The sequence below is a fragment of the Benincasa hispida genome, chromosome 2 (assembly GCF_027475165.1).
Source record: "Benincasa hispida cultivar pf3 chromosome 2, pf3_genome.v1.1, whole genome shotgun sequence".
NCBI lineage: Eukaryota > Viridiplantae > Streptophyta > Magnoliopsida > Cucurbitales > Cucurbitaceae > Benincasa > Benincasa hispida.
The window spans coordinates 10206775-10224002 of record NC_143479.1 but is presented as its reverse complement, the minus strand read 5'-3'; the positions used below and the strand labels follow the sequence as shown (position 1 = coordinate 10224002).

Genomic DNA, 17228 nt, shown 5'->3' with positions numbered 1-17228 from the left:
TTTCTACAAGTTATTAGTTACAAATGCTCCAAACAGCTAGACAATTTGGGGGTGCTCGGGGAGAATACCCTCATGTCCACATGAAAGTTTCCTGAAACGTGTAACTCGCTTGTGATTCCTGGAATCACTCCAGAAGCTATCAGGTTATCTTTATTCCCATATTCTCAGCGTGATGACGCAAAGCAATGGGTAAGTTCTTTGGAGCCTGGAGAGATCACGACTTGGGAAAAGTTGGTGGAGAAATTCATGCAGAAATACTTCCCACCCACCATAAATGCAAGGAGACAGAGAGAGATCATGAACTTCGAGCAGGAAGAAGCTGAAACCTTGGGTGTCGCATGGGAGCACTTTAAAGGATTAGTCAAGAATTGCCCTAATCATGGATTACCGTTAACCATCCAGATGGAGACTTTCTATGGCAGATTAAACAGAGCGTCTCAAATGGCAGCCGATGCAATTGCAGCTGGCGGTATCATGGACAAATCTTATAATGAAGCTAAGGAAATAATGGACCGCATAGCCAAGCATAATATGGAATTGGTGGATGACACTTACGACGCAAGAGCAAAAAGGAAGAGGCGATCTCAGAATGTGAATTCTATTGACTCTAACGCAATAGCCATGCTTTCTGCACAAGTGGCTACTATGACAAACCTTTTGTAGAATATGTCACTGGGGAACGCATCAAACTCACAAAAGGTAAATTAGGTAGAAACATTCGTACAGCTCATGGTTAGCTGTGTGGGCTGTGGAGATCCCCATTCCTACTCTAATTGCCCACAAAATCCACAATCAGTATGCTTTATTAAAAATAACCCATTCTTAAACACATATAATCCCAGATGGAGGAACCATCCAAATTTCTCTTGGGCAGGTTATCAACAGGAGCCACACCACTCAGGGGTAAACCAGCAGCAAAGGCAAGGACCGCCGCCTGGATTCCAGTCCCAGCAGCCGTACCAACAATCCTTTAATAGAGGAGGTCATGCGTCGAGTTTAGCATCTCCACTTGAAAACCTCTTGAAGGAGTATATCGCCTAGAACGATGCATTGCTAAAAAGTCAGGCGTCTTCCATCAGAACTCTGGAGATACAAGTGGGGCAGATTGTGAGTGAGTTGAAGAATCGGCAGGCAGGAGTCTTGCCCAGCAATACGAAAACCCTAGGGAATACACATGGAGCAGTAGATTTGACGTAGGAGGATGGCACAAATACGTTCAAGGTAAATGGGCAAAGAGTGAAGCCCTACTTTGAAGATGGTGTAGAACGACAGAAGTCAACCCTCGTATTACGTGAAGCCAACTGAGGCTTATGTCGAAGCATCCCTGCGTTCACATCGACACACATTCCAGGGATGCTTCTTCTACATTCATTTCTTTTGCATTATATTTTATGACTGCATTTGAGTTTACTCTGATTGTTTGCTTGTCTTTGCGTTACGTTTTAGTTGATTGATGATTGTTATCGCTTTTTTATTTAAGAGATTTATTTAATTTAAATAAAAAAATTTGTGTACAACCAAAAGAAGCTTTAGATGGGAATAAAACTGACGCATTGGACTTAAAGCAATGCATGGCCCAAATCGAAAGGATGCATCTCGAAACCCTAGGCACGTCCTTTTGTCATCTTAATAAATGAGGATGTCAGGCGCCACCTGACAACACCATTCTCTCTCTCAGACCTATAAAACGCAAACCTTCGAAATCTCTTCGTCTTCCACCTCCTTCATTCCTACTTCGAAAAAAAACCCTAGCTCCCGAAGCCTTACTGCCCTTCAATCAAGTCCATAACGGTCATCATTTGGCAACAATGTCTTCAGCATCTGACAGCCAAAACCAATCAATGAGCTACGAAGGCATGTCGCCATTAAGTTCCTTTTCGTCTTCTTCTGCTTCAATGTCGCCCCTTCCAAACCCTCACCAAACCTCGAAAACTCCCTTTCCGACCAAGCCTTCGCACGACGAACCTTCCTCTACATCCTAGTGACCATCTCGATCAAAACCCATCGAAACCACCACAAATCTGAAATCCTTTAAAACCCATCAAAAACCCAAAACCGCTGCAAAATCTAAACCCAAAACTCCAATCAAACCAAGGTGGTAGCGCCCTTGTTCCTCTGAAGTTGTCGAGAAACCCTACACAAAGCCCACCCCACCACTGTTCATTCCAAATATTACGCCGATGGGTGCGACGTATGACCTTATTTTCGCTCATCTCCACACTGCACCATCGCCTGCAGTGCGTCCACTTCTTCCATTATCCATCCAACCCTTAGCCACCATTTACCCCATTAAAGTAGAAGGAGCTAGCCAACCCATTCAGTCGTATTCACCCATTATCATTCCCCCCAGGCTCAGCTCTGATAGTCCTACGTCAAAGCAAAATAGCGCGAAACTTGCAGAATTGGCTCGAAGAGACGAGCAAGAAGTTTTCAAAGCGATTTTGGTAAGTTTGAACCAGGGCCAAGAAGAAGAGGAACAAGTGATGCGTCCTGACCCAACCGATGCATCACTTGAAATTGATGAAGCGAACCGTTATGCGATGATGCTTGAAGCAGAGTTGGAAGAAGAAGAAAAGGGAGAAAGGGAAATTGGCCCGGACGCGTCGCAACCTCGCCAATATGACGCGGATGAAGGGCCATCGAAAGAAAAGAGAGTGATGAGAAAAAGGAAATTAATTTTGGAGGATGAAGAAGAGCAGCCCGCATCTGGTCCTGAGGGTGCGACGCATAAGAGCTGCTCAATGTCTAAAGTATTGGAAAAGGAATTGGAGCAATACCAGCCTTCACGATAGGGGCAAAGGAGGTCAACCCTCCAAAAAGAGTTGGAAAATGAATTAAGGGAGCTGGCGCGGGAAGCCAAAGCACATGAGGCGGGCAAACACAAGGTAACTGACACGTTACCTAAAAAGACCAAAGGGAAGAAGCGCCAGTTTAGTGACATCCTTGTCGATAAGGGCTTCTTCCCCGAATGCAACCTATTGCCATCATATATAACTGAAACTGTGGATGCAATGGGTTGGGGTCAACTATGGGTTGGACATACAAGGATTTGGCCTAACCTTGTCCGCCAATTTTATAGCAGTGAGTTTGATATGGAGAGAAATACGACGTTCGTTGATGGTGTTTTGGTGCGCTTCTCAGCTGACAAAATTAATGAAGTGTTCAATATTGCAAGTAACCTAAACGTAGACGGAAATCACATCTTAGAACATCCAACTCCAAGCCAGATAGAAGATGCATTAAGAGTAGTGGCCAAACTTGGAAGCACTTGGCAAACATCAAGAAATGGAGTAAAGATCTTAGCTTCCAGGAATCTGAAACCAGATGTAAACTTATGGTATTATTTGATTAAGAAAAACATCATGCCTACAACGCATGATGAAACATTATCAAGAGAACGCGTCATGGCCACTTACTGCATCATGCAGTGCATTCCTCTAGACGAAGGAAGAATAATAAGGGACCAGATCAAATCCATTAAAGTAAAACCTCGTGGACAACTCTATTTCCTTTGGCTAATCTGTGCGCTGTGTGAATGCAGGGGCATCCCTCTAAGGGATGATTATGAGGAAATCGATGGTCTGATGGATATCAAGTTGATCAGGCGTCTACTTCGTGGTTCGTCGCACCAGCCTGCCTTACCTCGCAAGGCGCGGCAACCAGACCTCAACCCTCCAAACGGGCCCCCTAAAAGAAGATGCATCCGGTTGATTGAACACAACGATGAAACTTTGAAAAATGAAGATTACGAAGTAGAGCATGCGTCTACTGATGAAGAAGCACAACCAGACTTAAACATACTGCCCCTAAACTCACCTTTGTCCCCGCAAGAAGGGATTTTTTATCAACGCAGCACGAGACTACCAATTTAGATCAAGAAATCCCTAGTCCCCTTCCTTTGCCTTTACCAGCTCCAATTCCAACTTTTGTACCTTCTCCAATCATTTTTGAACCAACTAGGTTAGGATCAAGTAACGCATGAAATATTTAAGACTCAGTTGAAAGAATTGAAGAGCCAACACCGCTACAACCACGCATTGATATTGACGAGTTGATCAACTCAGACCACTGGCTACGTCCATTAAAACTCTTCAACAACAAAATAGGGTTCTAAGGGATTACTTGTGGCAGCAAACAAGAAGAATGCAGGACTAGTTTGTCTACACAACGCAGTATATTAATCATGTCCTAGTTGGAATGTTTGCCTTGCCACCGCTACCTACTCACCTAAGGAACCCTTTGCGCTTTATGGATGAAGACTCTGCAGAAGAACACGGGAATGACACACCAGCACAATAAGTTTGGAGGTGTTGGTTACTTTATTCTTTATTTCTATTAATCTTTTGTATTTGTTTGCTATGTTTGTTTATTCCATTAGTTATCCAATGAAATGAATGAAATTTCTATCATTTTTTTCATCCTTGCGTTTGTCCTTAGCATACTTTTTTTGTTCTTTAGCTATTTTTCTAGTCTTGTGCGTTGTTTACCTCAATGATATTAGTAATATGAAATTTATAAGTACAAAGTAGGTGTTAGGAAAATCAACAAAGCCTGAGCTTTTCTAAAAAGTCTACATGTTTTCTTTCTAACGCATGCAAACTTTATATTAAAACTCCTTTCAAAACTCTCAAAGCCTTTTCGAAATTTTGTCTCTCTTTTAGCAATGAGGATTTAGTTGATCTCCAAAATTTGGGGGTGAGGGAAATTCGAGTTAAGACGCATTAATCGAGTACATCACAAAGAAAGGAAACAAAATAGAAAGATGTTAAATGCAAACTCCTCTGTCATTACTCTAAAAGAAAACCTCAAATCGGCATGAGTTAAAAATTAGAACAGGCACTAAGCTGTAGTTGGATGTTCACATGACACCCGTGGGGGCAAGCCAAAAAAAAGTTAAGTCTCCTAGACCAATGTGTCCCAAAACTCTTCTATCTAGTTTAAAGAAGTTGTATCCTGAAACGCATGAATGCTAGATATGAGTTTAGTTGTGAAGGACTCTCACCCATAGTTGGATGCTCGCATGACACCCATGGGGGCAAGCCAAAACGAAAGTGGGACACCTGGAACAACACATAGTTAACCGAAAATTTATACTTTTTCTTTTAACCGGCATCTATTTTAAAAGCATCTAACGCATTGTTGGTTTAGAAAAAACGAGAATGTTTTGAGAAACGAAAGGAGTTGTTGACAAAAAGCTTGTTGCACCTGAAATAAAATTCTTCTTTTAGAAAATAATCAACTTGCGTTACATTTTCCAAACTCCAGCAATGGCGCCAAAAACTTGGTGACGGAAATTTTAGATTACCAAATCGTCGAGGACTTGATAACTAAAGTTCCATGGACGTAATATGCGATGCATGTGCTTAAGGTATGCGTTGATGATCATGCTTCGGTGGTCATACATTGGAATGGACTATTCATTAACGAATGTATGCGATGACCATGCGTTCCTGTCACAAGTTTTCTTGCGCTCACGCTAAGTATAACGTGAACGCAAGTTTGTCGGGTGATCCGAGGTCGAACTCAGGGACTTGTAGCTAGATGTATGCGGTAATGTGCATGTGGCGGTTGAATAAAAGAATGATAGAGGGGTTGTTAAGCTAACATTACTCCTACTCCTAACTAACAGACAACGCAATAAGAATATGAATGAGAGGTAGAGACACAACAACTATTGATAGGAAGTAAATGGATGGAAAAATAGATAAAATGTGGAGATATCTTCATTGCAACCCTTAAGAATGACCGCAAGGGTTACCTTAGTCAACGCAAGGCATGCGATCATGCTACACATACTAAAAGCCTAAATCTAGGACGTATGTGATGTGTATGCATAAGGGTCAAGATGACCGCATACAGCCACCATTCCTACTTCCTGGATGCAGCCATTGTCCTCTCCATAGGGTGCATACACTGTGTAATAGCAAACAGAGCTTATTCCTAAGTCTCCATTCTTGCTTATGCAAACCTAATCTAGCCCTCTTGAGCATCGATTCTAACCTAGCTCTCTCGAGCCTTAGATTCTTTCTTTAGACTCTCTCTCGAGTAGCTCTAAAGGTGTGATGGACGCATACATAAGATAAAGTAACCACACAAACTTGGCTGACGCAAGATTATTCCTATCTCTAGTGAATAATAGCTTACATTGCTTAATGTGACCAACCACTTACCCTCCCGGGCAGTTGGTTGTTGCTTATTTTACTCATAGACAAGCATTGCATTAGCCTATAGATAGGCGTTGCTACAACTTCACACTAATAAGGTTTTCTCACACACTCGCACAACGCACACCTCTCGGTGGTTTGCTACATGCTTCATATCTCTAATCCACATAACTAAGTATGCGATACTCTAGCAATCTCACTAAATGATGCAATGAAAGTTAAGGATGCTAAGTAAAGAAGGATGGGGATGGAATCAAAGGAAACACAAAAATGCATTGAACACATAATGTATTAATTCCTTAATCCCAAAATGTAATACAATACAATATAAGAAAAGAAGAGAAAATGAAATGACTGGCTGGAAGCAATGACTTGCTTCTAGCGGATGTGCGTCAAAGTTCGATGGGCGGTGGAGCTGACTCTCCCGAAATCTAGCTCCAATTGAAGGCTCCGATCGTCACCCGTAATGGAGGAAGAAGATGAAGAACTCTCAAGCTTTCTTCTCACACATTTTTTTGGATCACAGGGATAACCCTGGATAAGTTGAAATTCTGCTCAGCGGCTTCTATATATAGAGCTTGGATCGCCGACAACATTTATGGACTGCTCTGATTATGATATTCACGGCGCATTAGTCCTTTTCTGAATCTCTGCTACTAATGGCGTGGTAGGTGAAATGTTAACATCATCTATTGATTTCCTCGAGATATGCGCCGATGCATTCATTCCACCGACCTTGCGTTGATCCCTCTATTATGTGTTATCGTGTAGCCGCAATCATGTAGTGACCGCATTCGCTACTTCTACATGATGACTGCAATCGCTTGATGATCACAACTCTTATGCGATGGACGTATACGGCTGATTACTGCAACACCCATGGGTTGATCGAATGTGTTCGCCTTTGTGATGAAGACTTTCTCCGCATGCGGTCGTCTATGCGGTAGTCCGGCTTCTGCGTTTGCATTCAGTTTCAATAACGCATAATAATGGGTTAGCCGAGATTCTTAATGCTAAATGCCGCAAGCTCATTTTCTCATGAATTCCTAACATAATTTCCGCATATTTTGCTTAATAGTCCTCGTAATTCTAAATAAAAGGCCTAAGATGACATGCATTTCTGCATGTCATCACCTGCACACTAAAACAATGGAGATAACAAAGAATTATTTGTGGAATGCTTGAGGACAAGCATTGTTCAAATTTGGGGGTGTGATAACTTGTAGAAATACAAGTTATTGTGGCTCAAAAGTTGGAACAATTAGGGTCTTTAATGATAAAATCTCATCATTTTTAAAGGAAACGCATGGAATTACTCGAACACTATCAAACTCATACAAAAGAATGTTTATTGCTAAAATACTGCGGCACTAACACATGATATTGTAGGATCTCAACAAAGTCTAACGCATGATTAAGAAAAGTGTCGCAGGCAAAGTCTAACGCATAGGGCATGCATCGGAGGTATTCAACGCAAGGAAGATTCATTGATTTAGGCTGTTTGTGTCCAATCACCACTTGCAAGCATGGGCATCTGCAGCGGGTGGCGTCTGAAAAGCATTTGAGTGTCAGGCGGCCGACCAGGGTATGGAATTTAATGCTGCCCATCGATAAGTTGAAGAAGACCGATGCCTATAAATAGAAGAAATCCCACTAGATGAAGAAGCTAGAATCTTAGCTCTTTTAGCATTGCATAATTATGAAATTTTGAGACCGTAGAGCTGTGTTGGGGTGACGAGAAGAACAAGATGGAAGAGAACCACCACCATCGCCAATCAAGGAGCGGAGGAAACTGAGCTCGAGAGAGACATTTCTTCTAATTCTTCCACAAGTGGTTGTACATGAACCAGAATTGAGCTAAAGAGGACAAGAGATTGTACTCTGCGGCTTGACTCCTTTCAATTCATCTTACTTATCTTTTTCATCTTCTCATTTAATTAAGTGTTGGTTTTGTAAAGACAATCAATTTCTTTATAAATTCACATATTTGATCTATCATACTTCGTCACTGTTTATTTCTTGTTTATGTTAGATGCATCTATAACTTCATGCAAAATTCCATTTCAAACGCTTAAGCCAATTAAATCAATTGGTGAAAGCAGCTTTAGCTTAAATTATTCGAGAGAATAAATAAGCTAGCATCAAGTTAGAAATGCTTAGTACATCTAGAGATAGACGCACTGATGTTTTATTGCATCCTGTGATTGACGCATACATCCTAGTGATAGGTATTGTATGATATTCGCATTGAGAAGTGTCGAATAGAGTCTAATGCATAAATGAAGATAAACAAGTCATCTCATTCGCATCATATTCTTGTTTGTGTACATCTAACTTAGATCGACGCATATCACTTGCATCAAACTCCATTTTCCACACAACCCGTTATCCTCTACTTGACCTTTTTGTATCTCCTTACACACACACACAGCAGCTTAGTGTAAATAACTCATTTCTACATACACTTAGGATATTTCTACAACAGTTACAATGTAAGGCTGTGTTAGCTTTAATTCGAATCCTTGAGTTCGACCCTGGACTTACTAGGAACCTGAGTTGGATTTATACTTGGATCTGAGTCAGGAAAACTTGAACGTCTATAGAGGAGTGTCATGCGTCCTGTTGCACATCACTAACGTATCAACGTGTCACTAATGCATCATAAACGCATCGACACATCATTCACATTTGCACTTATTTATCCAATTACTTTATACAATACACTCTTATGCTCGAATCACGAAATCAACGAACAACAAGACTTTTAGATGATAGTGGCTAAAGTAGCATCTAAAAGAATTAAGATTGAAGATATTCTTATTGTTTCTGACATAATTGATAAACTTCCACCATCATGGAGAGAATTTCAGAAAATATGCATCATAAGCAAGGAAATCTCTATGGAAGTATTAACTACTCGCATTCTCGTGGAAGAGGCAGGGGGCAAGATGCTTTGATTCAAGAAGACGGTGAAAATCTCACAAAAATAAATCTAATCTCTTCTATTGGTAATTTATCTAATGGTCATATTCCTAAAAATAGTCATTTAAAGCCAAAGAAGACTTATATGAAAAAAGAATAATAAATCTCACAATTCTAATAAGAGAAATCCAAGCCAACTGAATAAGAACCAAACACATTCTCAACACATCAAACCAATTTGTTTTTTTTGTTGCAAAAGTGGGCATATTGTTCGAGCTTGGAAACTTAAAAAACAAGAACTTGTGCCATAGGACAATGTTACCGAAGAGCCATTTGTGGCTATGGTAAGTGATATATGTATGGTTCAAAGTGTTGAAGGATGGTGGGCTGACTCTGGAGCCAATAAACATGTCTATTATGACAAAAAAATGGTTCAAAGTTTATACTCCCTTTGAAGAGCCTAAAATAATAATGTTTGGTGATTCTTATACCACATAAAATTTGGGAAGTGGTGAGGTTGAATTAAAATTTACCTCTGGAAGGGTTATAACTTTAAAGACGTGAAGGATTGAATCCCAATGTGGAAGCGATTTATCGCTTTGCCCAATTTCGTTACAGAAAAATTGCATAATAAAAATAAAATGCATTAGGCTAAACATGTTTTTTTAAATATTGAAGAGAAGATGAATAATACTTCGCAAAACCAATTCTTAAAAAGTCTTCTCCCGTCTTCTAGATCCATTGCACAATCAAATCAAGAGCAAGACACGACCATCGATCTTTTCTGCTGTTCTCTTTGGAACAAGGAAGCATGTGGGAGCTTTAGAGTTCTTGGTTAGAAGGAAGAAAAAAAGCAGAGAACACCACTCTGTATTTTCTTTTTGTGAGAGGAAGAGAGATCTCTATTGTATTTGCTAGAGTTTTTCTTTAGAATAAAATGTGAAAAGAGTTAAATCCCCTTACCCCACTAACCATTCCCATGCAATGCAAGGGAAGCGACTCATTCATTTATTTAATTTGTGACTTAAATTAAATCTAATTTAATTTAAATAAATTAAATAGATAATCAATAAAAATAATATTTATTTAATTTTTAATTTAATATAAAATATTTAACTAATTTAATTTTTTAATCGTATTTAAATATACTCCTCTCTCATAACTTATAATTTTAATATGAATCTCATTCACATTAAATTTACTATATAGGTTTAATATGAACCAATTCATATTATTTAATATTTGAATCTCAAATATTGTTCTCTCGTACTATATAATTTTAACTTTGAAACTAATTTAAATAAACTATATATTATAATGCATTTATATACATTATATTAAATTGTATCATATACAATAAATTTCCTTAAACAATAATTTGAACACTTCAAATTTTCAACACCTAAATCCTTATTTAATCCCGTTATGATCTAAAAGAAGAACCTTATAGACCTACAGTTATAAGCTTCAATAATACGAGATTAATTAATTAAACTTTTTAATTAAATTAATCAACATTCATTAACTATGGGACACTTCACTATAGACCCATAGCTGCATTCTTATTAACTATAGAATATTTATGTGTCAATTGATTTTAATCATTTCCTGTAAGTCAATATTTCACAGGTTGTTCGTAACTATAATTGGGTCAAATCATCGTTTTACCCCTATAGTTACTTCTTGCTCCTTGAGTACCACTGATACTTTAATGAAAATTATGTTTATAGTCCAACCATAAACAAAATCCCTCTCGAGCCAATGAGAGGGTAGGTCTCATTGTTCAGTTTCAGAGTTAGCATTAAAGGGAACAACCTATCTACTTGCCCTAAAGGAGGGAATGAGTGAATTTTGTTTTGTGACACTATGTTCCCAGCTACCAGCTCGATACTGTTCCTAAGATAGTAGGCTTATTGAGTCAGCAACTAGGGCACTCTTACCCATACAAATCAAAGGATGACCCTTATAAACATAAGTCTATAACTCACCCAGGATTCAAATTGAGTTACATGGTAATCATTTGAAATATTAATCTCTAAGGTTACTGATGTTATAACGAGAGACTATATATTTTGCGGCTCGATCTTATACAATCTCATGACATAGGATGTTGGGAATGACGTCCTAAATCTCCTGGTAGTCTTGTAGTTTGTAAACATATTGTTATTTAATAAAATAAGTGTTATTTTATAAGTTACTTAATCCAATAAACTAAGATCCGAGGTTATTTTATAAACAAGTATGTAGAGACATACAAGTGGATCTTGTTTAAATTAATAACCTAAATGGTCTATAGTAGATGGATAAGAAGAGATAGGTTATCCTGGTGACACTACGGATAGGGTCCGCTTTTTAGATGTTACAAGTGTTGTAAAATGCTATAAATGGTCTGATCCTGATCATTCATATGGAGTTGGGAACTCCTGTTCATGGAGACTTACATTTCACTAGGATGACCATAGGTGATATGACCTTAATCCTGAGTGAGTTGGGAACTCCTGTTCATGAGGGCGGTCCTTTGATTTGTATGGGTGAGAGTGGCCAGATTGCCAACTCAACAAGCCCACCATTTTGGAGATTTGTCTGATTGAGGAGCTGGGAACTCAGCTACACAAGATGAAATTCACTTCTTCCCCGAAGCAATGGTAAGTAGATAAATTTCTCCCTTAAGGGCTGATTCTAGGTCTTAAACATAGTGGCCACACCCTTACTTGGGAAGAGAGGACTCAGTCATAATGGGACTATGACTTATTGTTAATTAGAGGAATTAGTGGTACTTAAGGAGTTAGATGTAACTATAGAGGCAAAACAGTAAATTGGCCCAACTGTACTTACGAGCAATTTATGAAGGGTAATCTTTCTCTATGGTTCGATGAGTGTAAGAGCACGAGGTGGGTATGAATATTCATCTCTTTCATAAATGATTATTATAGATATGGGCATCTATACCTAATGCAACATAGGTCTGACACTCTTGAAAAGTTCAAGGAGTATAAGACTGAAGTTGAAAAATTGTAAGGTAAAAAGATAAAAACACTACGATCTAATCGTGGTGGAGAGTATATGGATTTGGAATTCCAAAACTATATGATAGAAACTTGTTAGGTAAAAAGATAAAACACTACGATCTGATCGTGGTGGAGAGTATATGGATTTGGAATTCCAAAACTATATGGTAGAACATGGAATCACGTCCCAACTCTCGCCCGGGTATACCTCAGTAGAATGGTGTATCAGAAAGGAGAAACAAAACCCTGTTGGACATGATTCGGTCTATGATGAGTTATGCTCATCTTCCAAACTCGTTTTGGGGATATGCAGTAGAGACTATAGTTTACATTTTGAATAATGTTCCTTCAAAGAGTGTTTCTGAAACACCTTTTGAGTTATGGAGAGGCCGTAAAGGTAGTTTACGCCACTTTAGGATTTGGAGATGTCCAGACTACGTGCTTATGGCTAACCCTAAAAAGTTGGAACCTCGTTCGAAAGTATGCCTATTTGTAGGTTACCCCAAAGAAACGAGAGGTGGATACTTCTATGATTCAAGTGAGAATAAAGTGTTTATACCGAAAAATCTCGGAAGAAGACAACATAAGAGATCATAAGTCACGAAGTAAGCTTGTTTTAAATGAGATTTCTAATGAGACTGGTGAGAATTCAACAAGAGTTGTTGAACAGGTTAATAGATCACAACAAGAGTTATTGATGTCAGTACATCTAGTCAACCATCTCAAGAGTTAAGACTGCCTCGACGTAGTGGGAGGATTATGAACCCACCTGTATGCTACATGGGTTTAACAGAAGCCCAAAACATCATATCTGATGATGAAGTTGAGGATCTGTTGTCTTATAAGCAAGAAATGGAAGATGTTGAAAAAGATGAATGGATTAAAGCCATGAATCAGGAAATGAAGTCTATATACTTCAATTCTATCTGGGAGCTTGTAGATCAACCTGATAGGGTAAAACCTATAGGTTGTAAATAGATCTACAAAAGGAAAAAAGGTGTAGATGGAAAGGTACAAACCTTAAAGGCTAGACTTATGGAAAAGGGTTATACCCAGGTTGAAAGAGTGGACTATGAAGAAACTTTCTCACCTATTGTCATGTTAAAGTCTATCTAGATTCTCCTGTCCATAGCCACATTTTATGATTATGAGATATGGAAAATGGACGTGAAGACTGCCTTTTTAAATGGTAATCTTGAGGAGACCATTTACATAGCTCAACCAGAAGGATTCATTCAACAAGATCAAGAGCAAAAAGTTTGCTAGCATAATTGGTTCATTGATGGACTGAAACAAGCATCTAGATCTTGGAATATACGATTTGATACTATAATCAAATCTTATGGCTTTTGATCAAAATGTTGATGAGCCTTGTGTTTACAAGAAAATCATCAACAGCTTAGTAGCTTTCCTTGTGTTGTTTGTGTAGGAGTATATCAGCATGCAGCGGAAGCAACAAGGATCAATAAGCATTCTAATTCATCAATTTTGGCTATAAATAAAGCATGCTCATAAGAGGGTTTCAAGTCATACCTTTGTAGAATCTTTTTAATCATGAATTCAGCTGCAAATCTTCTCCAAATCTTATTGTGAACCACCTCAATATCTTTCCTATTATTCTCTTGGAGCTTTAGATTGAGTCGTGGGACTCAAATAAGCTTGAATGAAGGGAATTTTGAGAAGAGGCTCACTACAGAAATTTGAAGAACACTTCTTCAACCTCTTGAGTTTTCAAAAAAAAATTCAGCAAGTACAAACAATTTGCATTAATGATTTCCACTTCAATCTTCCCTATTTATTGCAGGACAATCATGCAATGGAGAAGGCTGCATGAAGTGCAACTCATGCTTGGAGATTTGAATCAAGAAAATGGTGGGCTTTTAATAAGCTACTCGATTGAAGATAATGGAGTTTGCCAACTTTTCATTTTCCAATCTTTTTTAATTTACAAAATGATTTCCATAATCAATTTAAATTTCAAAATTGAAAACATTATTAATTTTACAAAATTAATTTCATAAATTAATTTTCTAATAAAATTAATAATAAATAATTAATTAAATAATTTAATTAATTCTAATTAATTTAATATCAAATATTAAATTAATTTTACACAAAATCCATCTTCATGAATCCTTATTCATAAATTTAATATTTAAATCATATTTAAATATTAATTGATTCTCCAATTCCATTTAATTCCGAAATTAAACGCGTAATTATGTCTTATACAATTACTAATTCCCTTAATTCTAATTTGAACGTTTCAAATTAACTTATCGCGCTACTCTAAGGCTAATCCATTTATGAGCTAGTAGGGGGACCTCGTAGACCTACAGATCAGGGGCTCCAACAATCCAAGATTAATTGCCTAAACTCTTTACACTGAATTAACCCTAATTCGTTAACTAATGGGTCACTCCACTAAAGCCCATAGTTGCACTTCCCTCACTGTAGATATATTATGTCCACTCGATATAACCATGATTAGTAAGTTAACCCTTCATAGGTTGTTCATAATAATGGTTGGGTCAAAAGTTTGTTTTACCCCTGAGATTACCTCTTGTTCCTTAAGTTTCACTGATTCTCTAATGAACGATTGGTTTGTGATCCAATTGACAAACCGAGTCCCTCTCGGGCCAATGAGAGGGTGGGGCCCCTTGTTCAAGACCTAGAATCAGCACTTTAGGGAACAACCTCTCTATTATCCCTAAAAGCGGGTAGGAGCGAATTCCATCTTGCACCCTGTCTTCAGCTCTCTACCCGGTCTTATCCCTGAAATGGAGGTTTATTGAGCTGGCATTGTTGAGCCAACCCTCACCTATGTAAATCTAAGGATAATCCCGAATAAATAGAAGTTCATAGTTAGCTCAAGATTAAGGTCAAGTTACCTAGAAAATTGCTTTGAAATAGTCAGTCTTAAATAGTAAACAGTGTTATAAAGTAAGAATGACTGATTTCATGGTCCGATCTTGTACAAACTCATTGCACAAGAAACCCCCATTTATCATGTCATAACATGATTTGACTATTTACTCGAACCTGATCCACTTTTATGTCTCCACATAAAGTTTAAGTACTCATGTAATAGTTATGGATCTTTTTGTTTATTTGATTTATTTCTAAAATGAAATAATCAATACATATATTCATTAACAACTTATTGAGTTTTCAGAATAAGTTTTATTGTTTACAAACAATGAGTTTTAGGACGTAAAACCCAACAGTATGGGGATGATATTCTACTCATTGGGAATAATGTAGGTTTTCTACCTGACGTTAAGAAATGGCTAGCCGCCCAATTCTAAATGAAAGATTTGGGAAAGGTGCAGTTTGTTCTAGGGATCCAAATCATAAGGGATCGTAAGAACAAAAGGTCGACCTTGTCTCAGGCATCGTACATTGACAAGATGTTGTTCAAGTACTCGATGCAGATTTTCAAGAAGGGTTTATTACTTTTCAGGCATGGACTTATATTTTCTAAGGAACGGTGTCCTAAGACACCTCAAGAGGTTAAGGAAATGAGACGGGTTCCCTAGCATCGGCTGTTGGTAGCCTTATATATGCAATGTTATGTACTAGATCTAACATTTGCTATGAGTAGGGATTGTCAGTCGATATCAGTCCAATTCAGGATTAGATCACTGGAAGGCGGTCAAAACAATCTTCAAGTATCTTCGGAGAACAAGGGACTGTATGCTAATGTATGGAGATAAGGATTTGATCCTTATAGGATACACAAACTTTGACTTTGAGACTTATAGAGATTCTTGGAAATCGACATCATGGTCAGTGTTCACTTTGAATGGAAGGGCTATAGTATGGCGAAGCATCAAGCAAAGGTGCATCGCGGACTCCACTATAGGTGGATCTTGTTTAAATTAATAAACTAAATGGTCTGTAGTAGATGGATAAGGAGGGATACCTTATCCTGGTGACACTACAGATATAGTCTGCTTTGTAAATGTTACAAGTGTTGTAAAGTGCTACAAATGGTCTAATCCTAATCATTCATGTGGAGACATACGAGCGGGGGTATCCTATACAAAGAGTTGGTATAAGATCAGACCACGAAATGATTAGTCTCTTTATATAACGTTGTTGATAATTAAGACTTACATTTCACTAGGATGACCATAGGTAACATGACCTTAATCTTGAGTGAGTTAGGAACTCCTACTCATGATGGTAGTCCTTTGATTTGTATAGGTGAGAGTCGCCAGATTTTCAACTCAACAAGCCTACCATTTTGGGGATTCATTTGATTGAGGAGCTGGAAACTCGGTTACACAAAACGAAATTCGCTCATTCCTCAAAACAAGGGTAAGTAGATAAATTGCTCCCTTAAGGGCTGATTTCGGATCTTGAACATAGTGACCACACCTTCTTGGGAAAAGAAGACTCAGTCATAGTGGGACTGACTTATTGTTCATAAGAAGAATCAGTGGTACTTAAGGAGTTAGATGTAACTACAGGGGTAAAATGGTAAATTGGCCCAGCTATACTTACGAGCGATTTGTGAAGGGTCATCACACTTGGTTATATAGACACATGAATATATCTGTATTGCGAAGAGTACAACTATCGGTTTTTCGTGGATTGCACGACAGTTAATGGATGGTGGATATTGTGACTAAAGACTTTATTAGTTATTCACGTACCGTTGGAGCTTCAAGCTACAGGTTCATAAGGTTCCATTAGTAGCTCAATGAGTTCATTTGAGAATCATATTTTGGGTTAGTTTGAAGTGTTCAAATTAACAAGAGAGAATTTGATTATATATGATATAATTAAATTAATTAAATTAATTAAATTATATATGATATAATTGATATGATGTATGTGATACATTATTTGATTGGAGGAATTAATATAAATATGATTTATATTAAATACCGTAAAATAGAAAAAGAATTGTGGTTTATATGTTGCATATGATGTAATATTAAAATTATAGGTTATAAATATAGTATGATAAGTTAGTTATTATATTTATTTATAATTTATTAATTATATGATAATTAATAATTCTTTTTCTTAATAACCGACTTGAGTAGGAGTTTATTTGCGGTTTATGGTAACTGTGAGATAAAAAGGAAAATAGTTTTCCAAATTCATACAGTCAATCGTTCTC

At 37.8% G+C, this 17228-nt stretch overlaps 1 non-coding gene across 1 annotated transcript; it reads right to left on the bottom strand.

Annotated features, from left to right (window-relative positions):
- Positions 1-282: 282 nt before the first annotated feature.
- On the bottom strand, positions 283-386 carry LOC120072421 (small nucleolar RNA R71). Its single transcript, XR_005480480.1, has one exon. It is a non-coding gene; the product is annotated as a small nucleolar RNA R71 (small nucleolar RNA).
- Between the last annotated feature and the right edge of the window lie 16842 nt (positions 387-17228).